Below are 24,430 nucleotides of genomic sequence, written 5' to 3'. Positions count from 1 at the left end.
GTTATAAATTAAAAGGATTAGAAACAATATTTTTACAATGACCAATGCATATGCACTTATCCTTATACGTAATTAGAATTTCATTTTATATAAAAAAAATTATAATTGCAATTTAAAATTACCATTTGTGAATTATAATAAAAATAACAATAATTATAATTATAAGTTGACACATGCATAAGAAAGTAAATACATACATTTGATACATGTATAATATGTGTCAATTAGATATAAACTTAGATGTCCATGTGTCAACTAGAAATAAAAACATGACTGTTTATATCCACGTGTCAATTAGATAGGAAAAGAATGTTCCAATAATATAATGAGGTGTCCATCCATTAAAAAAACAAAATATACATATATAGAAATATGTATCAATATAAAGGAGGTCTGGAATGTTGACGAGGGGGGATGGTTTTCGGTGGTTTTATACTAATGGAAATAAAAAAGACTTTCATTGGAAAAACTTATCTATGACCGCGTGAATCTGCAGCTATCAACGAATCACACGATGAATTTTCGATAGCCGGCAGAGATATATCGGTAACTATATTTTTAGACTAAAATTAATTTTATAAAGTTTTAGGTATGATATTGAGTAAGTTTGGTTACAGTAGCTTTGTCAAATTTTAACAGATTTAGATTTATCGTCGATGGATTACTTATAAAAAATTATAAATTTTAAAGTAGTTGTCTTTTAGATTTAATAACGTGAAATTCAGTATTAATAAACTCTTAGCAGTGTCACGAGTTTAACTGAACCTTCGGTCAGAATTAGCGATATCAGTTTAGGTTACACGTTATAATTTCGGTGACAACGAGAATTGTCCGATAAAGTGTTTGGTGTAAAATTTAGTTTTAAGTTACTTGATTAATATTTAAGTGACTTTAAATTATCGAATTAAAATAAATATAAAATTAGAAGGACTAATACCGATATTTGCCAGTTAGAGTCGGTATAAAGTTAAAAATAAAATTAGTACAAGAATTGAATATAAAGTTAGTTCAAACAGATTTAAGACAATATAACGAGTCTAACGCTATATTCGGTCTAGCGGTCTAACATGGCTATTCCGGTGACAAATAAAAATAAGTTCCAGTTTTAAATTATTTAAATAGTTTTGAATATGTTTTATTAAATTGTTTAAAATATTTATATACTTTTGATTTTGATTAGTTGAAGAATAATTATTTATTATCGTGGTATTTTGAAAATTCGGTCGAAAGAAATGAATTTGAGAATCGTATTCGAATTGTTTTTGGATTGAGTAAACTATTGCAGTTATTGTTATTTATGAGATTGGGATTGAAATCCAATATGATTTTTGTGATATTTCGAAAGAAAGATAAAATGGTTTTGTCCATCTAGGATTGCCTGGGGTAGGAGTTGTAATTGTAAGATCATACCTAAGGGCGGTATGGTCAGAGTGCACGGCTGGTAGTCCTAACGTTAGGCAAGACGAGATATGAATGAGATATCTCGATTATTGATATGATTGATGTTATGATAAGCTACACGGGTGGAATTCGAGGATGGACACACACGCAAATTTTGTTTTACGTTTGTTTGATTACAAGTTGATTTGTTAAAGCGATTTATTTGATTATGAGTTGGTTTGTTAAAGCGGTTTATTCGATTTGATTCGCTTTGATAAAACGTTGTTCGATTTGATTCGCTTTGATAAAACGTTGTTCGATTTGATTCGCTTTGATAAAACGTTGTTCGATTTGATTCGCTTTGATAAAACGTTGTTCGATTTAATTCGCTTTGATAAAACGTTATTCGATTTGATTCGTTTTGATATATTAAATTATATAGTAATAAAGTGAAATGTACAGTTAAGTTATTAGCGTGTCAATCAACGTGCCAATAAGTTAAAATGAGTTCATAAGTTAAGAGAACTACCTATTAAAAGAACTAACTTAAAATAGGTAGAACTACGTGGCTTTGATTCTCGACTAAAAGATTAAAAGATGTTCGGGATACGTAAGAAGCTTGATAGAATTATCAAGTCCAAGTCAAATAATTAATAAAACATTAGGTAGTTTAAATAAATTTTTATTTATTAGAAAATCGGTTCGACTTTCAGGCTGATAGGTGATCGCTATCCTATTTTTCTTTTCATGTCCGATGCCGTTTTGGGTCGGGTGTGACACAATATATTTTTTAATTAGACTTTAAAAAAATTTCGGTATGTTTCGGATCTGTTACTAATTAGTGATAAAAATGACTCACATGTGAACTATAGATGACAAGATTCATGACCAAGAAAACAGTTTGATGAATTACTTCTCAAATTGACTGAACTCCCTAAAGTTAGGGGTAAAATTGTTATTGACGGCCAATGGTAGGGGTAAAATTGCTCCTGGGACCAATGTTAGGGGTAAAATTGCTCCCAATTTTAACGTTAAGAATATTTTTTGCACCTTATCTGATAAAAATAGAAACGAAATAAAGATATAGAGCCTCTAATTTTATTATTTCTACTATTTATTTTAGTTTTAGGGTAAAGTTCAAATAAAATCCTTGTGGTTTCACTAATTTTCAGATAAAGGATTGTGGTTTACTTTTTGTCAAAACGAGGATTGAGGTTTTTAACTTTAACAAAATAAGGACTTTTTCGATTGATACTATTAAAATCACCTTTGACGACTTCGAAAATGACATATTTTAAGAACTGCTAATATTCTAAGCAACTTTAATTCTTCAACTTTTTTATTTTGAGATTGTTTAGATGATGTTTGGTAAAGAGAGAGAAAGTTAGTGTTTAGAGAGAGAAAGTTCCAAAAAAGATGATTTTCGAAAATCGAAAATGTAGTTCCATAGAAAATATGACATTGAACAACTTTAATTCCTGAAAATTTTCATTTTCAGGTCGTTAAAGATGGTTTTAATAGATTTAATCCAAGTTTGAAACTTCAATCCTCGTTTTGACAAAAAGTAAACCACAGTCATTTATCTGAAAATTAGTGAAACCACAGGAGTTTTATTTGAACTTTACCCTTAGTTTTATTTGAAATAGAACCCAACAAATTCCAATCGGATCACTAAAGATATATAAACTCATATTGAAAATCTAGCTGATTCCCGGTTCAAATCGTCGGATCCGGCAACATTGCAATTCATTATGCAACTAATCTAGTATAAATTGGGATCAGCTAATTAAGTTGGACAAATGTTTGCTGGTGCCAACTTAATTGGTAAACTTTAATTATTAAATGGGCGTCCAGTAGACATCTCCCACCAATGGCTTAGTGGAACAATGGTGCTGCGTCTCAGGACGCTATGGCACTTGTCCGGGGTTCAATTCCCCACCTTGTGGTTTTTATTTTTTTTCTTTTTTTCTCAAACTCCACTTTGTATATTTACGTTTTCTATTTTTTTTTCTTTTTTCTATTTACATTTACATTTTCTATTTTCATTTCAATTTTGATATTTACATTTTCTATTTAACTTGTAAAAATTGGGGCTCTTATGTCTTTCTATTTTTTCAGGATAAATTACACCCACAGCCACTGAACTTCAATTCTTAATAGTGTGGCAACTGAACTTTACGTTTTTTAATATCGGTGGTCACTCAAAGCCTCAAAACGACCGTTGATAGCCTCAAACGTTGATAAGTAAGAGAAATTTTACCCCTAACGTTGTTAAGTTGGATCAGTTTCAGATTTTATTATTTTTCAGGGTAAATTACACCCACAGCCACTGAACTTCAATTCTTAACAGTGTGGCAACTGAATTTATTTACGTTTTCTATTTTTTTTTCTTTTTTCTATTCTTTTTTTCTCAAACTCCACTTTGTATATTTACGTTTTCTATTTTTTTTTCTTTTTTCTATTTACATTTACATTTTCTATTTTCATTTCAATTTTGATATTTACATTTCTAGTTAACTTGTAAAAATTGGGGCTCTTATGTCTTTCTATTTTTTCAGGGTAAATTACACCCACAGCCACTGAACTTCAATTCTTAACAGTGTGGCAACTGAACTTTACATTTTTTAATATCGGTGGCCACTCAAAGCCTCAAAACGACCGTTGATAGCGTCAAACGTTGACAAGTAAGAGAAATTTTACCCCTAACGTTGATAAGTTGGATCAGTTTCAGATTTTATTATTTTTCAGGGTAAATTACACCCACAGCCACTGAACTTCAATTCTTAACAGTGTGACAACTGAACTTTATATTTTTTAATATCGGTGGCCACTCAAAGCCTCAAAACGACTGTTGATAACCTCAAACGTTGACAAGTAAGAGAAATTTTACCCCTAACGTTGATAAGTTGGATCAGTTTCATATTTTATTATAAAATACATATGTTTTGCTATTTATTCTACACCAGTTACATATCAGTTACTTCTAAAAAAGTTTTAACATTTTTTTTTTGTGATTTAGTAATGAAATTGGAGATTAATAGTTTTAAATTCGACGAAATATTTAAATTTTCTGTCTTATTTGTAGAAAACATAATATAATTTATTTTTATTTTTTTCATGTCTATTCATGTGTTTGTAATCTGTTATCAATGACTAATAAAATGACGTACATGTAAAGTGTATGTCATAAAATTTGTGACTGATAAGATAGTTTGATGAGTTATTTCTTAAATTGACCCAATTTGTCAATGTTAGAGGTAAAATTATATGTTCTATGATTTAATAATAGAATTGGAGATTCACATTTATAAATTCCATAAAATATTTTGAATTTTTTTATCCAACTTGTACAAAAACACTATATTTTTTAAATTGTTTTTACGTCTAATCATATATATTTATGATACGTGACTAATAAGTGATAAAATGAGTCACATGCAAAGTATAAACGACAAGATTCATGACCAAGAATCTTGTTTGATAAATTATGTCTTAAATTGATCTAACTTAACAACGTTAGGGGTAAAATTATACTTGACTGCCAACGTTATGTTTAAAATTGCACCATTTTAGACGTTAAGGTAAACTGAATCTTAATAAAAAAAAATATAGGGATAAACTGCAATAATATCCATAATTTTTACCATCAGGAGCAATTTTACCCCTAAAGTTGGCATCCAAGTGCAATTTTACCCCTAGCGTTGGCAATCTACTTCAATTTTAGATATTATTATAAAACACATATATTTTGTTCTTTATTTTGCACTAATTTCATATTAATTATTTGAAGAAAGATTTTATATTTTCTGTGATTTAATTATGGAATTCGAGATTAATATTTATAAATTCGGTGAATTTTTTTGAAATTCTTTTGACAAATTCGTACAATAGATAATATATTTTTTAATTAGATTTTAAAAAAAAATTCGGTATGTTTCAGATCTGTTACTAATTAGTGATAAAAATGACTCACATGTGAACTATAGATGACAAGATTTATGATCGAAAAAACAGTTTGATGAATTACTTCTCAAATTGACTGAACTTGGTAACGTTATGGGTAAAATTGTTCTTGACGGCCAATGTTAGGGGTAAAATTGCTCATGGGACCAATGTTAGGGGTAAAATTGCTCATGATTTTAACGTTAACACCTTATCCGATAAAAATAGAAACGAAATAAAGATATAGAGCCTCTAATTTTATTATTTCTACTGTTTATTTTATTTTTATTTAAAATGGAACCCAACAAATTCCAATCGGATCACTAAAGATATATAAACTCATATTGAAAATCTAGCTGATGCCCGGTTCAAATTGTCAGATCCGACAGCATCGCAATTCATTATGCAACTAATCTAGGGGTAAATTACACTCATGGCCACTGAACTTTACCCATTTTCACATTATGGCCATCCAACTTTATTTCTTTCCAGTATGACCACTCAACTTCAGACTTTTTAAAACGGTGGCCACTTAATGCCTGAAAACGACCATTGACGGCTAAAAATAAAAAATTCAAAGCGTTAATGATATTCTAAGGAACTTTAATTCTTGAAATTTTTCGTTTTGAGATCATTTAGGTGTTGTTTGGTTAGGAGAGAGAAAGTGAATTTTTAGAGAGAGAGCTCCAAAAAATATGATTTTCGAAAATAAAGAATGTGGTTTCATGGTAAATGTCGTTTTGAACAACTTTAATTCTTGAATATTTTTATTTTAAAGTCGTTAACAATCGTTAACGGTCATTTTAAGAAGTTAGTTAAAATTGAGTGGACACCGGTGTTAAAAAGTGTAAAGGTGAGTGGTCATACCGAGAAGAAATGAAGTTGAGTGGCCATAATGTGAAAATGGGTAAAGTTTAATGGCTATGGGTGTAATTTACCCACCAATCTAGTATAAATTGGGATGCTAGTTCCAACTTAATTTGTAAAGTATAAATATTAAACGGGAATTTAATCACTATCTCCCACCTGTGGTTTAGTGGAAAAACTGCTCTGTGTCAGGACACTATGTCACAGATCGGGGTTTCGATTCCCCACCAGGTGTTTTTATGTTTTTTTTCTTTTTTTTTTCAAACTCCACTTTTTATAGTTACGTTTTATATTTTCCCCGATTAATGCAGCCTCAGATGCTTCAATTGTCAATTCGAGTATTGGTTTCATAAAAGCGTTTTTCCCGATCTAAATAAAATAAAGCAGGTAACATATTTTATTGTTTAGGAGGAATTACAAATAGCACGGCCTTCCACTAAAATGGGTTGGAATGCCTGGATAAGTCGTATAGCTTCGCATTTGTTATGGCTTGGACCAACCAGAAGAAGTATGTATAAAAGTATTTGTCCCAAGGAAGAATCCTAGAATTCGGGTTTTTATGTTTTTTTTCTTTTTTTTTTCAAACTCCACTTTTTATAGTTACGTTTTATATTTTCTTTTTTTCTATTTTCTTTTCAATTTTGATATTTACATTTTCTATTTAACTTGTAAAAATTGGGCTTGCTAAGCTCTTATGTCTTTCTATTTTTTAAGGGTAAATATTTACATATTTTGCACTAATTTATCAACGTTATGGTTAAAATTGAGACATAATTTTGCACTATTTTGTTCTTTATTAGAGGTAAAATTATATTTGACTGTCAACGTTATGGTTAAAATTGAGACATAATTTGTCAATGTTAAAGGTAAAATTATATTTTCGATGATTTAATAATAGAATTGGAGATTAACATTTATAAATTCTGTAAAATATTTTGAATTTTTTTATCCAACTTGTACAAAAACACTATATTTTTTAAATTGTTGTTACGTCTAATCATATATATTTATGATACGTGACTAATAAGTGATAAAATGAGTCACATGCAAAGTATAAACGACAAGATTCATGACCAAGAATCTTGTTTGATAAATTATGTCTCAAATTGATCCAACTTGACAACGTTAGGGGTAAAATTATACTTGACTGCCAACGTTATGGTTAAAATTGCACCATTTTAGACGTTAAGGTAAACTGAATCTTAATAAAAATATAGGGATAAAGTGCAATAATATCCATAATTTTTACCTGCAGAAGCAATTTTACCCCTAAAGTTGGCATCTTAGTGTAATTTTACCCATAGCGTTGGCAAGCTACTTCAATTTTAGATATTATTATAAAACACATATATTTTATTCTTTATTTTGCACTAATTTCATATTAATTGTTTAAAAAAAGATTTTGTATTTTCTGTGATTTAATTATGGAATTCGAGATTAATATTTATAAATTCGGTGATTTTTTTTTGAAATTCTTTTGTCAAATTCGTACAATAGACAATATATTTTTTAATTAGATTTTAAAAAAAATTCACGTCTAATCGTATGTTTTGGATCTGTTACTAATTAGTGATAAAAATGACTCACATGTGAACTATAAATGACAAGATTCACCCTGGTCAGATGAAGGAGTTCGACCTATGCCCTGGTCACATCCACCCGAATGGGTGGAGGATGCTGGTGGGATTCTACTCCCTGTGTCGGTCTGCTGGTTTTCGAGCTACTAGCTTAGTCTTCCGCCACTTCTTTAAGCCGAACAAGGGTCCCCGTTCGCATCACGTGACCTTCTCCCACCCGAAGTTCAATATTCTCGGAGGATTGCAGGAAAAGATCGACGAGTGGCGACATCAGTATTTTTTGGTTCGCCAACTTCGTGGCGTCTTTCCCTTCTGGGTAGTCTTGAATGAGGACCCCATGGACTCGGGTCGTTGGTTGGTAGCTCGGGAGATATTGGAGTCGGAGAAACAGTTAGTTGAATACTTGAAGGGTCTCCCGTGTGATAAGGAGAGCAAGCAGGATGTCGATCAGTTGATCGGGCATTTCTTGGCTTGCGGGTACTCTATCTAGAATCAGTGGAGGATGGCGCATCTGTCGGGGTGGTCGGAGAGAGACTTTGAAAAATGGAAGAAAGGTCATCACTTTACTTACGGCGAGCTGGCAAAGTTAGAGTCTATCTCTGTGAACGTCGCTGTAGTAGGTGAGGCATCAGGGTGTTCCTGGGTGTTTTATTTATGCAAAATTCCTTTGTGTTTGCTCTAAGTATATGTTTGTGCTCTCGCAGGTGCCGGAGATCCAAGGGTCAGCATCGATTTCGACACTAATGAATTCCGTGTAGGAATTGCTACCTCGACGGAGGCCTTTGAAGGAAACTCGGCCTCATTAGCCTCATTTACCTCGCTAGAGGATGCGAACCAAGTCGTCCAAAGTAAGGGCGGGGTACTTGGTGCGTCCGAGGATGGAGGAGCTGCTACCGATGTACCTCTAGCGATGCTCGTGGGGTCTCGCAGGAGAAGGAGGTCGAAGGAGAAGCCGAAGTTACATTCGTGGAGGAAGAGGACATGGAAGGGAGAGCTGAACTTGCTAGTCGCAGAAAAAGGAAAGCTGGTCGCGCGGGGAAAGTGAATATGTTGGAAGGTGCTGAAGAAGGGGCATGGCCAGCTGAAAATGATGGGGTACAAGGCGAGAGCTCCAAGCGGGTTTGCACTGAAGTGGGGCCCGAACTGGTGCATAAGATCGGGGATCATCCTGAGATGGTTAAGAGGATGAATGCAAAGGTGGCAAGGTACCTCGAATTTATGCATCAGCTGCCGGTCGGAGCCGATATGATGAGTTCAGACCCCCGTGCGCTTTGGCCAGAATTGCTAAGATTCCTGGAGAATCACAGCGGCTGCGAGATGTCGCGAAGATTAACCTCAGACTGGAGGTTTTGGCTGCTCTCGGAGTGGTAAGATGTAATTTGTAATTTGCGTTCCTAATTTGTCTTGTGCGTAGGCTACGGATAATGCGAATAGGATATTCGACATGTGCGTAAATGACGAGAACGCCTTTCACTCGATGGAGGATGGTCTGCAAAAGTCGATCGCTGACTTGGAGAAATCTAATGAGAAGCTAGTTGCAGCCAACAAACTCCTGGATTCACGGACCGCTGAGTTAACGGGCGTGTGAGAGCAACTGAACTCGGAGAGAAGGGAGAAAGTTAAGCTGCAGCAGAAGATAGCCGAAGACCTGGAGGAGCTTCACCATCGCGAGTTACTCCTGAAGAGCGCAGTTCGCTGGGTGCGACTTGTCAAAAGGGCCCTCGTCGAGAAGAAAACGCAGCTGACGACTGTGACCAAAGAGAGGACGAACTTGCTGGCAGAAAAGAAAAGGCCCGAGCGAGAACTCGAGGTGGCTCGTAAAGAGGCTGCCGATCTTTGAGCCTTCACAGCGAAGCGCGAGGATAGTCTTGTGAAGATGAACCGGATGATGGTCATTATCGCAGTGCATTCTACTGGCTTTGCCGTGCCACCGGAAGTGGTGTTCGCTCCGAAGTTCTATGACTGAGTGGAGCAGTTGAAAGCTGTGGAGTTCTGCGAACGCTTCCAAAAGAAGAAGTAGCTAGGTTAATTAGACTAGCTTTTTTGTAATCATAACTTGTACTTTTATGAATCTTTTTATAGATTATGCGATGTTTATTTTCCACTTTGCTATGATTGTCCGGTGTTTGATTTTATTGTTGCTTTTTGAGTGCTGTCTTTCATGTCGCATCAATTTTGTGCTATAAATAGGTTCCGTCTTTCTTCACCCTGATGTCAAAGTGCTTTATTCTTGATATAGTTGTGCTTGTTGCTCGCGATGTCTCTCCGCGATGTTGTTAATTCTGCTAAGATCTTGGAAGTCCAGCAAGCTATCTCTGTGATGCCCCATCCTTATGTCTACCATCCTCCTCCGATCGTGGACTATGCTAGCGAGAGGAAAGCCCGATATGCGTCCCCAGTTTGGATGAGTCGGGGGGAGAGTTCCAAAACCCGGATTTTGGAAAGTGAAAATTCCTCGCCTTACACTGGCTCGGCCACTGATTCGTGTAATGTCGTTGTTAGCGCTTTGTCTACTATTGACAATGATGCGTGGTACCAAAAGGGGATCGGCTTCATGGGTCCGAATAAGATGGTCGCGCCAGTGTTGAATCCTCATCCATCATGGATTAGGAGGCTTCTAGCTGACGAGACTGATCGAGTTCTGAATCTGCCTGTGGAAGTAGAATTTCATCGAGTGGGTCGTCATGCTTCACCGTCTCGATCCAACGGACCGATGTTCGTGGATTCAGTGAAGCCTCAGAGTGTTGTGTTTCTGGAGTTTGCTAGGCTAGTGTTGAGCGATTTCCGCAAGTGCACGGTTTCGCTTGTAGTAATAAAAATATCGATCCCACAGAGATACGTTTTTTAACGAAAAACTTATTTTTGAATCTTTAATTTTGAACTTGTTAGATTTATAAAATGTAAATAAAAGTGAAAATTGGATTAATTGAATTTAGGAATTTATTTGATTGAATTTGAAAACTTTGAGTATTTGAAAATGCTGGAATAAGATTATATATTTAGAATAAATCGATCCTTAGAAAGATCTTCTGATTTTAAGGATGAATTTTACAAAACAGGAACATTTAGAACTTATTAGAAAAAGGAATGAATTTGTTCATTTGCATTAAGCAAAGAAAACAACTTAAACTTTGTATTATTATGATGATGAAATAAATGACGGAACCTCTAATTAATTGGCTTTGAACGCGACAAAACCCTTTCGGGATAGTTGCCCTTACTCAAATTAACACTCTTTCGAGATGATAATTTGCCTAAGTGTTCAACAAAGTTTCCTTGTAATGATTTTGAATTCAAGTGCATATTAATGAAAACACCAGCCTCACTTATATTGGATTGGTTACCATAAGTGCTGCATAACGATTTGTCGAATAGAACAGACTTTATTAGATGAAATATAAATTGATACAAGTTTACAGAGAATAAGGAGCATCGAGTTCTTCGAGGGCGTGCAAGTGAAGGGCTTGATCGGTTCCGCTTCCTTGGGTTTCCTAGGAGGTTGTCAGGCTCGGGGGCGAACACTTTACTCAATCTTCTCGCTGTAACTTCGTAATAGGGATTCGGTCGGCCACTACCATGATGCAAACTAAAACTGGAACAATGTCTAAACGCTACTGAGTTGTAATTAAACTATAAACAATATGTGTACCTCATCTTGTTTTGTTCAGAATCTAATTTCTAACTCTCGAAATGTTTTTACTTAGAACTTCGACATAAGTTCTACGCTCTGATTTTTATATCTATATTATAGCATTTCATTACACTTTTTCTCAACATCAACTCTTTATTTATAAATGTTGAAGGGTTGTGTTTGAAGTGATGTATCCGTTGGTTAAGAGTCGTGTCCGTTGTGAAAGGACGTCTTTATCCACTTGAACGAACGCGTTTCTTGGATTTTCAGCATGTGTTAAATGCTCTTGGTGAATTTCTGCACTTACCGAGGATAGTAATCCGCGGCCGTGAATGACGTAGCACTGAGCTTGAGCGACGGACGAAGGGGAGAATTGGTTGTACCGCGCGTGTCGCGGCTGCGGGTCTGGGATCCACTATCGCGGCCGGTAGGTTTTCTTACTTCTTGCTTTCGTTCGTGTCCTCGACTTGGCGCTTTCGATTTACGTCGTCTTTGACTCCTTTTGAAGGGTTTTTCTTCTGTTTTTGATCCTTTTTCGTTCCTATTTGGATTTTACCAAATATTCAAGTACCTTGCAAGAAAGATAGATATTCGAAAGTAAAAGTAATCTAAACAGATATAAATAACACAAATTCGTAATAAAAATGATGTAAATGTTAATGATATTTTAGGTATATTTTGGGCTTAACAAATCTCCACACTTAATCTTTTGCTAGTCCCGAGCAAAATTTCACTGAATTTATTCCTTAACTAATCTCTTTATAAAAAAATAAAACATATATCTTTGTGTTTACCTTTTAAATTAGTTAAGCCAAAAAGACTAACTTCACATGGCAAATTTATACGCAAAATATCAAACTAACTTAGTATAAATACGATATATCATTCGTCTTGTATTTCAATTTTTAAATTGACGTATTCGGGACGATGTAAGCACGCATGTTATTGAGTTTTCCATCTCAAGGCATTTCAAAGCACCAAACTTCCTTTCCCAAACTTGAATTATTATATATGAGTATTTAGTTTAATTTATTTGCTTAGTTACGCCCGTGATAAGGGTGGTCTCGATCGTAACTTAATATGTAATTATTTTGTGTTCGCTTAAGAGGTACCGACCATGCTATGGGTGGACGCAATCGTTACTTTAAACTTTAAACACGCTTAATTTTTCTTATTTAAACGTTCCTTCCATACCTCGATTGTGATAAGGGTGGTCGCAACCGTGGCCAAAAGTACGCTTTACTTTTTTATTTCTTCCCTTTCATACCTCGACTGTGATAAGGTTGGTCTCAATCGTGGCCAAAAGTACGCTTTACTTTTTTATTTCTTCCCTTTCATACCTCGACTGTGATAAGGTTGGTCTCAATCGTGGCCAAAAGTTAAGAATACGATTTATTGATTATAACTTGGGAAAAAGAAAATTAGCACATTCATCCTATATTGACTTAAAATTCAACATGTATTATGGCTATAGTTTCCTTAAAAACTTCAATTGGTGTTATTGTAAGACAAAATCAAAACCGAGCTAAAAATTGTTAGTTCAAATTAATGCCTATAAACCTAATTAAAAATTTAAAATAAGATTTATTGTATCATGAATTTCATGATATGAAATAGAGATTAAAAATAAAGAATTTTTACTTAAATACATTCACTCGAGACAATTTTACTTAAAATCGTGTCGAAGATTTGTGAAAAATATTTCGAAAAATATTACCCGTATAGAAATATTTATTTCTATCGATAATGATAACCTAAACATAATCATAAAAAATTTAACTTATGTTTAATGTAAAAAGTTTTAAAAATTTGTTGCAATATAGTTAAAAAGTGTTGCAATATTTGTTGCATTTGTATTTTGAAAAACAAGTGATGCATACATTCATTCATTTGCATGCATTCATTCATTCATTCGTTTGCATAAAATGATATATATGTATATATCTCCTCCCACACTTAAATTGGACCATGTCCTCATGGGTGCAAAAATGGAGATAAAACACTAAAGATAAAACAAACGGAAATAAACGAAAGATATAGCAAAAACATTCATCATAAAATTAAAGTGAAATTAGAAATTGTACGAAACATAATAAATATAAAAATGTACGAAACTGAAATTGAAATAAGATAAGATAAAAATAAAAGATAAAACCTAAGCATGTGGCGGGGAATCCGGAGGTGTTGGTGAAGTTTCCACATTTCGGCGTCGGAAAAATGAAAGCATCCGATGCCGAGTTGAACGATGCGCACGCCTCAAAGTATTGAGGTTGTCATTCATCACCATATTGTTCTCCACCAAATCATCAATTCTCAAATTCATTTGTCGATTATTTGCATTGATTTGGTTCAAAATCCGCCTTAAATCCACCGGATCAGTGTCTTGGGTTGCTTGGGCTTGTGGGGCAGCTTCTCCACCTTCCTCCGCTCCTTCTTCATCGGTACCTACATTATGAGAACTAGAAGCACCTCCACCCATAGTGCCACGAAGATATGCAATACGGGTAGCATACGAAATAAAAACAGGAGGAGCCGCAGAAACCAATAAATGAGCCCGCTCAAGTGCCGCAATGTCCAAAACCGGAACATATCCATGGTAGGTGGACATATCAAAAGTAGCCAATTCATCCCGTGCCCCCAAAACAATAGCGGTGATCAAATTACCGAGAGGGACTTGAGTGGTGTGAGCCCTCGAAGCACGATACAAATTGTCAAAAATCATTCCAATTCTATCAACCCGTAAACCCTTGAACAAACAATCCCAAACAAACAAATCCCAGACTTGAATCTTTGAACTCTCAACACGACCAAAAAGTGAAAAACTCAAATACTTGTGAAAGAAGAACACACAATTGTCCTTAATCAACTTGCTTGAAGTGTTCTTAGAATCAAAAGAAGTTTGGTCAGACAGAGTTTGCCAAAAAGAGTTATTATCAAAATCCCGAGGCTTATCATAAAAGTCACTAGTAGGGAAACCAAACATATTACCCATAGCCTCATAATCAACTGTATAGGTAATACCCTTATTCCGAAAAGAAATTTCTGTCCTCTTTTTGTTCATTGTTAAAGTAACCAAAAACTCAACCACATACTCTTGAATTTGTGGAAAACGCAGAGAAGCAAAAGTTTCCCATCCCAAAGTTTCAATAAAAGCAGTAATTTGTGTAGAGAAGTTCAACTTTCTTACCGAATCAAAGTCAAGAAACTGCATATCCACGAACTTACGATTGGCGTGTGAAAAGTGCTTGAAACGGCCAACTTCTTCTTCAGAATGAATGTCGAAATAAGCCCCACAACTAACCCTAAGGCGATTAGCCTCAGTTACAGCTGGCTTGTGTCCAACACGCTTTGCTCTAGGCATGGTTGTGGTGTTTATGTGTTATGAATGTTAGGGTTTTAGAGAAAAAGATGAAAAGAGAGAAAAGCTTAAGGTTGAAGATGAAGTAGAATGGTTGTGAATTCTTGAGGTTGAAAGGTGTAGGTGATTGAAAATGGTAATGATGAAGTTGGGAAGAGTAAAAGTAAGGTATTGGGAAGAGGTAAGAGTAGGGGATTGGTTAAATTGGAGGTGATGTAAGGTGTGTGTAGGTAATAGGTATATATAGGGTTTGAATAACAAGGTAAATAGTTAGAGTAGGAATAGGAATTGGAATAGGTAGAGTTGAAATAGGAAGAGTAATTAATATAGTTAGAGGTTGAATAGGAAAAGGTGTAAATAGAGGATGAATAGGAAGAAGAATAGGTATAGGTTAAATAGAAAAGGAAAAGGTATAGGAAGAATGGAAAAATAGGTCTAAAACCGGACCTGGAGTGCCTGAATTACGCATGTCGCGGTCGTGGATGTATATCCGCGGTCGCGGATCGCGTTTGTCAACCAACATATCCTCTGAAATTTGAGAAGAAAAATCTGAAGTTACCGAGAATCCAACATTCGCGGCCGCGAATCGCGCTGGGCAGCGAATCTTGTGTCTGAAATTTTCTGGAATTTTTCTGATGTTATCGTGGAAGCGCATCCGCGGTCGCGGATCACCTCGTGGCTACCCAAATTCAGCTTATTTACTTCATTTCGTGCATTTTCTTGATAAATCCTATCCTGAACTCCTTAAAAATGTCATTTGTACTGAAATCATAAATGTAAAACATTAAATGATAAGGAAAACCAAAGGTTTATCCTTATTAATGGAAAATTAAAATAAAAATTGCATTAATTAATGAATGTTAAAATTATGAATAGGAAAGGTTTGGAATTAAAATTAAATGAAGCATTAATGTGCATTTATTAATTGAAGTTAAATGAATCTTATTTAAGGAACTTGAAATGCAATTATTAATATTTAATTAGTCATGAATAGATTAAGTTTGCAATTAATTGATTCAATGGTCTAAATTCATGAAATTAAAATGCAACCATATAACCAAAATCGAAATATAGTGCAAAAAGAAATTTTATTTATTAACATTTATGTACATATATATTGACAAACAATATAAAACACAAACTATGCTAAAAATTCGTCCCTTTTAATCAGGATTTTCTTAGCCCTATATCGTTCTATTTTCAACTGCACGAAGGCTTGTCGTTCGGGTGCAGAAAGAAAATGTGGTCCTGATCGAAAAACTCGCTTCACTAGACCTTCAAATTCTAAAAATTCATAGTCTAGCATCGGGAAAGATTCAGCATCACTCCAAGGAACAGAAATACTTCCCTTGGTCCCTAGTATTATTCCACATATAATATTCCCGAACCCAACCTTCTTAGCCTTGGATCTAGATGCGGCAACAAGACCCTCCATCAGAATTTTTGAAGAATCAACCACGTTGTCTTGAAATATATCACCAAGGACATAAAGATCAGATTCTTGGACGACACTACTGAATGTGCGACCGAACAGGCTGTGACTCAGAAACTTATGCAAATATAGTATAGAGTTGGAATAGAAAGACTTATTATAGGCAAGTTTTGGGTGGAAAGGCCAGATACCGGTGAGCATTCGCCAAATATCAGTGGACGTCATATCTCTTCCATGATGGCGTTTGGTAGCATCCTTCAAAGGAAAACCAAACCAAGCATGCAATTCAGGATATCCAAAAGTGAAAGTTTTGCCATCCCGATGAAAACTGAGACGCACACGACGCTTGTTAACAAAACGCACAGTGCAGAAAAACTCTACCACCCAGTCTCCAATTATAGGAAACTTCATATCGACAAATCTGGTCCATCCTAGTCGCTCCATGTAACGACTCATATCTTCCTTAATTCCTAATTGATCATTAAGAAAGTCGTCCATGTACAGCATTCCGACAAAGAAAGTGTATCGAAGTTTCAGGAAGCGCCTTCCCTCATCGTGATTGAAGATAGGAAAGTTACATCCATAACGCTCTGATATATCCACATGTTTATTGCGTGAAGTAATAACTTTCTTAGATGAAGTGTTTGAGGAAGCCATGATTTTTGGAAGTGTAAGGAAGAAAAGTTCTGAACTTAGTGTTTGGATTTTATGAATGATAAGAAAATCAGAGATAGTTCTGATAGAGATGAAAAAGAAAGTGACAGAAAACTGGACCTCTAGTACCTATATATAAGATCCTAGGACGAAAAGAGGTGTTGTTTCGAAGTGTAAAGGCATGAAACAAACCTTTTAGAAATGAGAAAAACTTAGTGTTTCATTCTGAATAGTTACAACTGCTGAGAAAAGGTTCAATCTGAGCAAAATTTCCCCTGTGTCGCGACCGAGGATGCTGACCCGCGGTCGCGGCACGCTGATTTTCCTGCGAAAATCAGTTGTCAAAAATCTAAACTCCTGATCCTATACCGAGAATCCTCATCCTCGGTAAGTTCAGAAATTTTTCCCTTCAATTTTCAATCAGAATTCTCAACTGAGAATCTGAAATCCTCTACAAGTCCAGAAATTTTCCTGACTTCTAGCCATGCCTAAATTCTCAACTGAGAATTTGAAATTCTCTATAAGTCCAGAAATATTTCTACCTCATTAAGAATTTCATATATGTGAATTCTCAACTGAGAATCTGAAATTCTCAACTGAGAATCACTGAATTTTCTAATTTTTATGAAATTCCTAAAAATTAATCATGACTCGAATATATTTTTTATATCTAAAATTCTAAAAAAAAATGATATAATCTAAAACAAAACAAAAAAAAAATAAATAAATAAATAAATAAAAATAAAAATAAAAACTAACTATTAGAAAAATAAAATGATTTATATGTCAGGAAATCTTGTTACGAAATTAGTTCCTATTTCGGAGATATTTTCGTAATAGATTTTACATCGATTACCGTTAACTTTGAAACGCTTACCATTAGTTTCCTCAAGTTCCAAAGCACCATAGTCGAACGTTTTGACGACTAAATACGGTTCGTCCCATCTAGACTTAAGTTTTCCCGGAAATATACGAAGCCGTGAATTGAATAACAGCACCTTATCTCCAACATTAAAGTGTTTGACTTTAATCTTGGCATCGTGCCATTTTTTCACTTTTTCTTTATAAATCCTCGCATGACGTAACTCATCTAACTCATTTAAATTGAGCAAACGTTTCTTTCCTGCTTGTTGTAAATCAAAATTAAGTTTTCTAATAGCCCAATAGGCTTTATGTTCTAATTCAACTGGTAAATGACATGCTTTTCCATACACCAAACGGTACGGAGTCATTCCTATTGGTGATTTAAATGCAGTACGGTATGCCCATAGCGCATTATTGAGTTTTTGTGACCAATCTTTTCTTGATGACGAAACAGTTTTCTCTAGAATCCATTTGAGTTCTCTATTTCAGATCTCCGCCTGACCATTCGACTGAGGATGGTATGGCGTTGACACGCGGTGGCGTACTCCATATTTTTTCATAAGCATATCGAAATTCCGATTTATGAAATGGGTACCGCCATCACTAACAACGTACCTAGGACAACCGAATCTACAAAATATATCGTCAAGAAAAGTAATAACTACTTTAGAATCATTCGTAGGGGTTGCAATTGCTTCAACCCACTTCAAAACATAGTCAACGGCTACTAATATGTAAGTTTTACCATTGGAAGGCGGAAAAGGTCCCATGAAATCAATTCCCCACATGTCGAAGATTTCAACTTCCAACACATTTTTGAGGGGCATCTCATCTTTCCTTCCTAAATTTTCCGTTCTTTGGCATTTATCACAACGAGTAATAAATGAACCAACGTTCTTAAACATTGTAGGCCAAAAGAAACCACATTCTAATATTTTAGCTACCGTTTTATTAACTCCATTATGTCCTCCATACGAGCTGGAATGACATTCTGTTATTATAGATTCATATTCATTTTCTCCAACACATCTCCTAATTATCCCGTCACCACATGATTTAAATAGAAATGGATCTTCCCAATAATATTGTTTAATATCGAAGAAAAATTTCTTCCTCTGTTGGGGAGATAATCCTTCCGGAACGATATCGGTTGCAAGATAATTAGCAAAATCTGCATACCATGGTGACATGATACTTTCTACATGATAGAGATGTTCATCGGGGAAATCATCTCGTATACCGACAGTTTCACCTATAGGACCGTTTTCATCTTCTAGTCTTGATAGATGATCGGCGACAAGGTTTTCTACCCCTTTTTTGTCTTTAATTTCTATATCAAATTCTTGTAACAACAAAACCCATCTAATCAGACGCGGTTTTGCATCTTTCTTAGCAAACAGATAACATAAAGCTGCGTGATCTGTATAAATAATAACTTTAGATCCTAACAAGTATGACCTAAACTTATCACATGCAAATACTACGGCTAACATCTCTTTTTCTGTTGTTGTGTAATTTAACTGTGCACCGGACAATGTATGACTTGCATAATAAATAACATGTAATTTTTTATCCTTTCTTTGACCTAAAACACATCCTACTGCTAGGTCACTTGCATCACACATGATTTCAAAAGGCAAATCCCAATCGGGTTTAGCAATTATGGGCGCACTGACTAAGGCTGTTTTCAATGTTTCAAAAGCTTTAATACAATCTTCATTAAAGTCGAAGGTTGAATCCTTCATAAGTAAATTAGTAAGTGGTTTGGAAATCACAGAAAAGTTTTTTATAAATCGTCTGTAAAAACCTGCATGTCTTAGAAATGATCTTACTCCCTTGACAGTTGTTGGTGGGGGTAATTTTTCTATTACTGAAGTCTTTGCTCTATCCACTTCTAATCCTTTTTCAGATATTTTATGACCTAAAACAATTCCTTCGTCGACCATGAAATGACATTTTTCCCAATTTAATACCAAATTCGTTTCTTCGCATCTAGAAAGAACTCTATCTAAGTTTTTTAAACATGCATCAAAAGAATCTCCATAAACTGAAAAATCATCCATAAATACTTCCATGATATCTTCGATGAAATCATTAAAAATTGCAGTCATGCAACGTTGAAAAGTTGCTGGTGCATTACATAAACCAAAAGGCATTCTTCTATATGCAAATGTTCCATAAGGATATGTGAAGGTTGTTTTATCTTGGTCATCCGGGTACATATATATTTGAAAGAATCCGAAATAACCATCGAGAAAACAATAAAATGCATGACCGGCTATCCTCTCGATCATTTGATCGATGAAAGGTAAAGGAAAATGATCTTTCCTAGTTGACTTATTTAGGTTCCTATAATCTATACAAACCCTCCAACCGGTGGTGGTTCGCGTAGGTATTAATTCACCTTCATCATTCCTTACTACAGTTATACCTCCCTTTTTGGGTACACAATGGATTGGACTAACCCATTCACTATCCGAAATAGGATAAATGATTCCATTGTCTAAAAGTTTAGTAATCTCATTTTTGACTACTTCTTTCATGTTCGGATTTAAACGTCTTTGTCTATCCGCTTTAGGTGGCTTATCTTCTTCTAAGTGAATCCTATGCATTACAATACTAGGATTAATCCCTTTTAAATCTGAAATCTGCCATCCCATACTTCCTATTCTATTTCTAACAACTTTTTTCAATTTTTCTTCTTGATTTTCTGTTAATTTGTTAGAGATGATTATAGGTAGAGCATCACTTCCGCCTAGGAAAGTGTATCTCAGATGGTTTGGTAGTTCTTTAAGTTCTAATTTAGGTGGAACTACTACTGAAGGCGGAACTGGTCCATCTTCTCGAATCAAAGGCTCTGGGTCCTTATCTTCTAATTCTTCACCCATTATAGGTTCTATTATTTCTTCTCTTTGAACAATGTCATTAACACATTCTTCAATTAAATCAAGCTTCATACAAGCGAAATCCTCCATAGGATATTTCATCGCTTGATTCATATCGAACTCGATCTTATCGTCACCTATTCGTAAAACTACTTTTCCTTCCGACACATCAACTAGAGCACGTCCCGTGTTCATGAATGCTCTACCAAAGATTAGCGGATAGTTAGCATCATAAGCAAAATCTAAGATAACAAAATCAGTAGGAAAAATAAATTTGTCAACTTTTACCAAAACGTCTTCAATTATACCATATGGTCTTTTAGTGGATTGATCCGCTAATTGCAAAACCATATTGGTACGCTTGATGTCTTCTTCTAAACCTAATTTTTCAAAAATAGACAATGGCATCAAGTTTATACTAGCTCCTAAATCACAAAGACAACTTGGGAATTCCATATTTCCCAAAGTACACAGAATGGTAAAGCATCCGGGATCTTTGAGTTTAGTAGGTAATTTGCTTGATACTATCGAACTACATTCTTCAGAAAGTGAAATGGATGAAATTCCTTCCCAACTAATCTTTTTTGAAATTAAATCTTTCAAGAATTTTCCATAGTTAGGAATTTGCGTAATTGCATCCATGAATGTTAAATTTATATGTAAATTTTTAAGTTTATCTAAAAATGATAACAGTTGTTTATCATGGTCCTTATTTCGGACCCTGTGTGGAAAAGGTGGCTTTGGTACAAAGGGTTTCGGATTAGAGTCAATTGGTGTATCTTTTTGTTTTAATGTATCTTTTTTGGATTTTGGTAAATCATTTCCAGGTAAAGTTGAAATTCCGGGCATTTCCGGACCTAAGTAGTTTTTCCCCGAACGAAGAGTGATAGCCTTAACATGCTCTTTCGGATTTTCTTCCGTTTGGCTGGGAAGACTTCCCTCTTTGCGGGATGGAATTGATTTAGCAAGTTGTCCAATTTGAACCTCCAAATTATGGATGCTAGATGATTGGTTTTTGATAAGCTGATCGAATTTATTTTCGATCCGTTTAAAACCATCGTCTTGATTACTTACCTTTCCATTCATAGCATCTATAAATTTGTTGATTTTTGAAGATAAAGTGCTAATCGTATCTCTTGTTTGATTTTGATAATTATTTATACGATATTGATTAGCATTTGCATTATTATTATTATTACCATTTTTCCAGTTAAAGTTAGGATGATTTCTCCATCCAGGATTATAAGTGTTAGAATAAGGATTAGTAGTTTGGTTTTGTCCTTGGACAAAATTTACCTGTTCTATCTCGTTCATACCTTCGTAGTCAATGTCTCTCTGGATCGGATCATTAGGATCACATGGTGCCATAAATTTATCAATTTTGTGCGATAAGGCAGAAAATTGGGCTTGTAACATTGCTACAGGATCAAGATTCATTATACCTTTAACCGATGATGTACATAAGGATGATGGTTTCGCCGTTGGTATATGTCCACGCTCTGCGGGCCACATACTGCTGTTGATTGCCATTTCCTCCAAAAGTTCTCTTACTTGGGCGGATGTCTTTTTCATAAATAACCCTCCAGACGTAGCATCTAATGAACCTCTAGTCGTAGGATTTAATCCATTATAGAATGTCTGCATTAAAAGTGCATCTGGCAATTGGTGGTGTGGGCATAAACGTTGAAGTTCTTTAAAACGTTCCCAAGCTTCATAAAGAGTTTCATTATCATTTTGTGTGAAAGATGTCAACTCTTTGATGACTCTTGTGGTTTTTGCTAAGGGAAAATATTTTTGTAAAAATGCTTGGGCTAATTGGTCCCAAGTTTCAAATGTTGCAGCAGGCATAGAAGTTAACCAAATTTTTGCCTTATCCTTCAAAGTGAAAGGAAAGAGGCGAAGTTTGATTGCTTCGGCTGTTACATCAGTAATTTTAAAAGTGTCACAAATTTCTAAGAAATTTGTCAAATGTGCATTAGGGTTTTCGTTAGGCAATCCGTAAAACGTTACGCTGTTTTGCAACATATTAAGCAAAGCAGGCTTAATTTCAAATTGATTTGCGTTTATACGGGGTCTAACTATACTATTAGTTACACCGGCCATTCCTGGCCTAGCGTAATCCATAAGTGTCGGTGGATCGGCCATGATTTCTGGCTGGACTACTTTGGTTTTTAAGGGTGTTTTGTCTTTGTTTTTGTTGTTTTTGTTGTTTTTCTTGTTTTTCTTAAGTGTTCTTTCAATTTCTGGATCAAAAGGATCTGGTGGCGTGCCCGAATTTCGTGAACTGCGCATCAACTTGAAATTGTAACACGAGCCAAACTACCTTCAAAACAAAATTGAAAGCAAAAATGTTATAAAACTGAAAATAAATAAAATATAAAAGTTGTATAAAAATAATGTATAAACCTAGATTCGAAAATAAAATGCGAAAAATAAAAATTTTGTCAAAAATTTTGGCGTATCCCCGGCAACGGCGCCAAAAACTTGTTGAGCGATTTCCGCAAGTGCACGATTTCGCTTGTAGTAATAAAAATATCGATCCCACAGAGATACGTTTTTTAACGAAAAACTTATTTTTGAATCTTTAATTTCGAACTTGTTAGATTTATAAAATGTAAATAAAAGTGAAAATTGGATTAATTGAATTTAGGAAATTTATTTGATTGAATTTGAAAACTTTGAGTATTTGAAAATGCTGGAATAAGATTATATATTTAGAATAAATCGATTGTTAGAAAGATCTTCTGATTTTAAGGATGAATTTTACAAAACAGGAACATTTAGAACTTATTAGAAAAATGAATGAATTTGTTCATTTGCATTAAGCAAAGAAAACAACTTAAACTTTGTATTATTATGATGATGAAATAAATGACGGAACCTCTAATTAATTGGCTTTGAACGCGACAAAACCCTTTCGGGATAGTTGCCCTTACTTAAATTAACACTCTTTCGAGATGATAATTTGCCTAAGTGTTCAACAAAGTTTCCTTATAATGATTTTGAATTCAAGTGCATATTAATGAAAACACCAGCCTCACTTATATTGGATTGGTTACCATAAGTGCTGCATAACGATTTGTCGAATAGAACGGACTTTATTAGATGAAATATAAATTGATACAAGTTTACAGAGAATAAGGAGCATCGAGTTCTTCGAGGGCGTGCAAGTGAAGGGCTTGATCGGTTCCGCTTCCTTGGGTTTCCTAGGAGGTTGTCAGGCTCGGGGGCGAACACTTTACTCAATCTTCTCGCTGTAACTTCGTAATAGGGATTCGGTCGGCCACTACCATGATGCAAACTAAAACTGGAACAATGTCTAAACGCTACTGAGTTGTAATTAAACTATAAACAATATGTGTACCTCATCTTGTTTTGTTCAGAATCTAATTTCTAACTCTCGAAATGTTTTTACTTAGAACTTCGACATAAGTTCTACGCTCTGATTTCTATATCTATATTATAGCATTTCATTACACTTTTTCTCAACATCAACTCTTTATTTATAAATGTTGAAGGGTTGTGTTTGAAGTGATGTATCTGTTGGTTAAGAGTCGTGTCCATTGTGAAAGGACGTCTTTATCCACTTGAACGAACGCGTTTCTTGGATTTTCAGCATGTGTTAAATGCTCTTGGTGAATTTCTGCACTTACCGAGGATAGTAATCCGCGGCCGTGAATGACGTAGCACTGAGCTTGAGCGACGGACGAAGGGGAGAATTGGTTGTACCGCGCGTGTCGCGGCCGCGGGTCTGGGATCCACTGTCGCGGCCCGGCAGGTTTTCTTACTTCTTGCTTTCGTTCGTGTCCTCGACTTGGCGCTTTCGATTTACGTCGTCTT

The 24,430-nt window shown here is 34.9% G+C and overlaps 1 long non-coding RNA gene and 1 other non-coding gene across 2 annotated transcripts; both read left to right on the top strand.

Annotated features, from left to right (window-relative positions):
• Positions 1 to 414: 414 nt before the first annotated feature.
• Positions 415 to 3,746, top strand: LOC136202059 (uncharacterized). The gene is made up of 3 exons (XR_010674282.1): positions 415 to 546; positions 3,499 to 3,624; positions 3,689 to 3,746. It is a non-coding gene; the product is annotated as an uncharacterized lncRNA (long non-coding RNA).
• An 18,504-nt stretch (positions 3,747 to 22,250) lies between these two features.
• On the top strand, positions 22,251 to 22,357 carry LOC136204291 (small nucleolar RNA R71). Its single transcript, XR_010675137.1, has one exon. It is a non-coding gene; the product is annotated as a small nucleolar RNA R71 (small nucleolar RNA).
• Positions 22,358 to 24,430: the final 2,073 nt, after the last annotated feature.

The sequence above is a fragment of the Euphorbia lathyris genome, chromosome 8 (assembly GCF_963576675.1).
Source record: "Euphorbia lathyris chromosome 8, ddEupLath1.1, whole genome shotgun sequence".
Taxonomy (NCBI): domain Eukaryota; kingdom Viridiplantae; phylum Streptophyta; class Magnoliopsida; order Malpighiales; family Euphorbiaceae; genus Euphorbia; species Euphorbia lathyris.
This window is presented reverse-complemented; position numbering and strand designations above follow the sequence as displayed.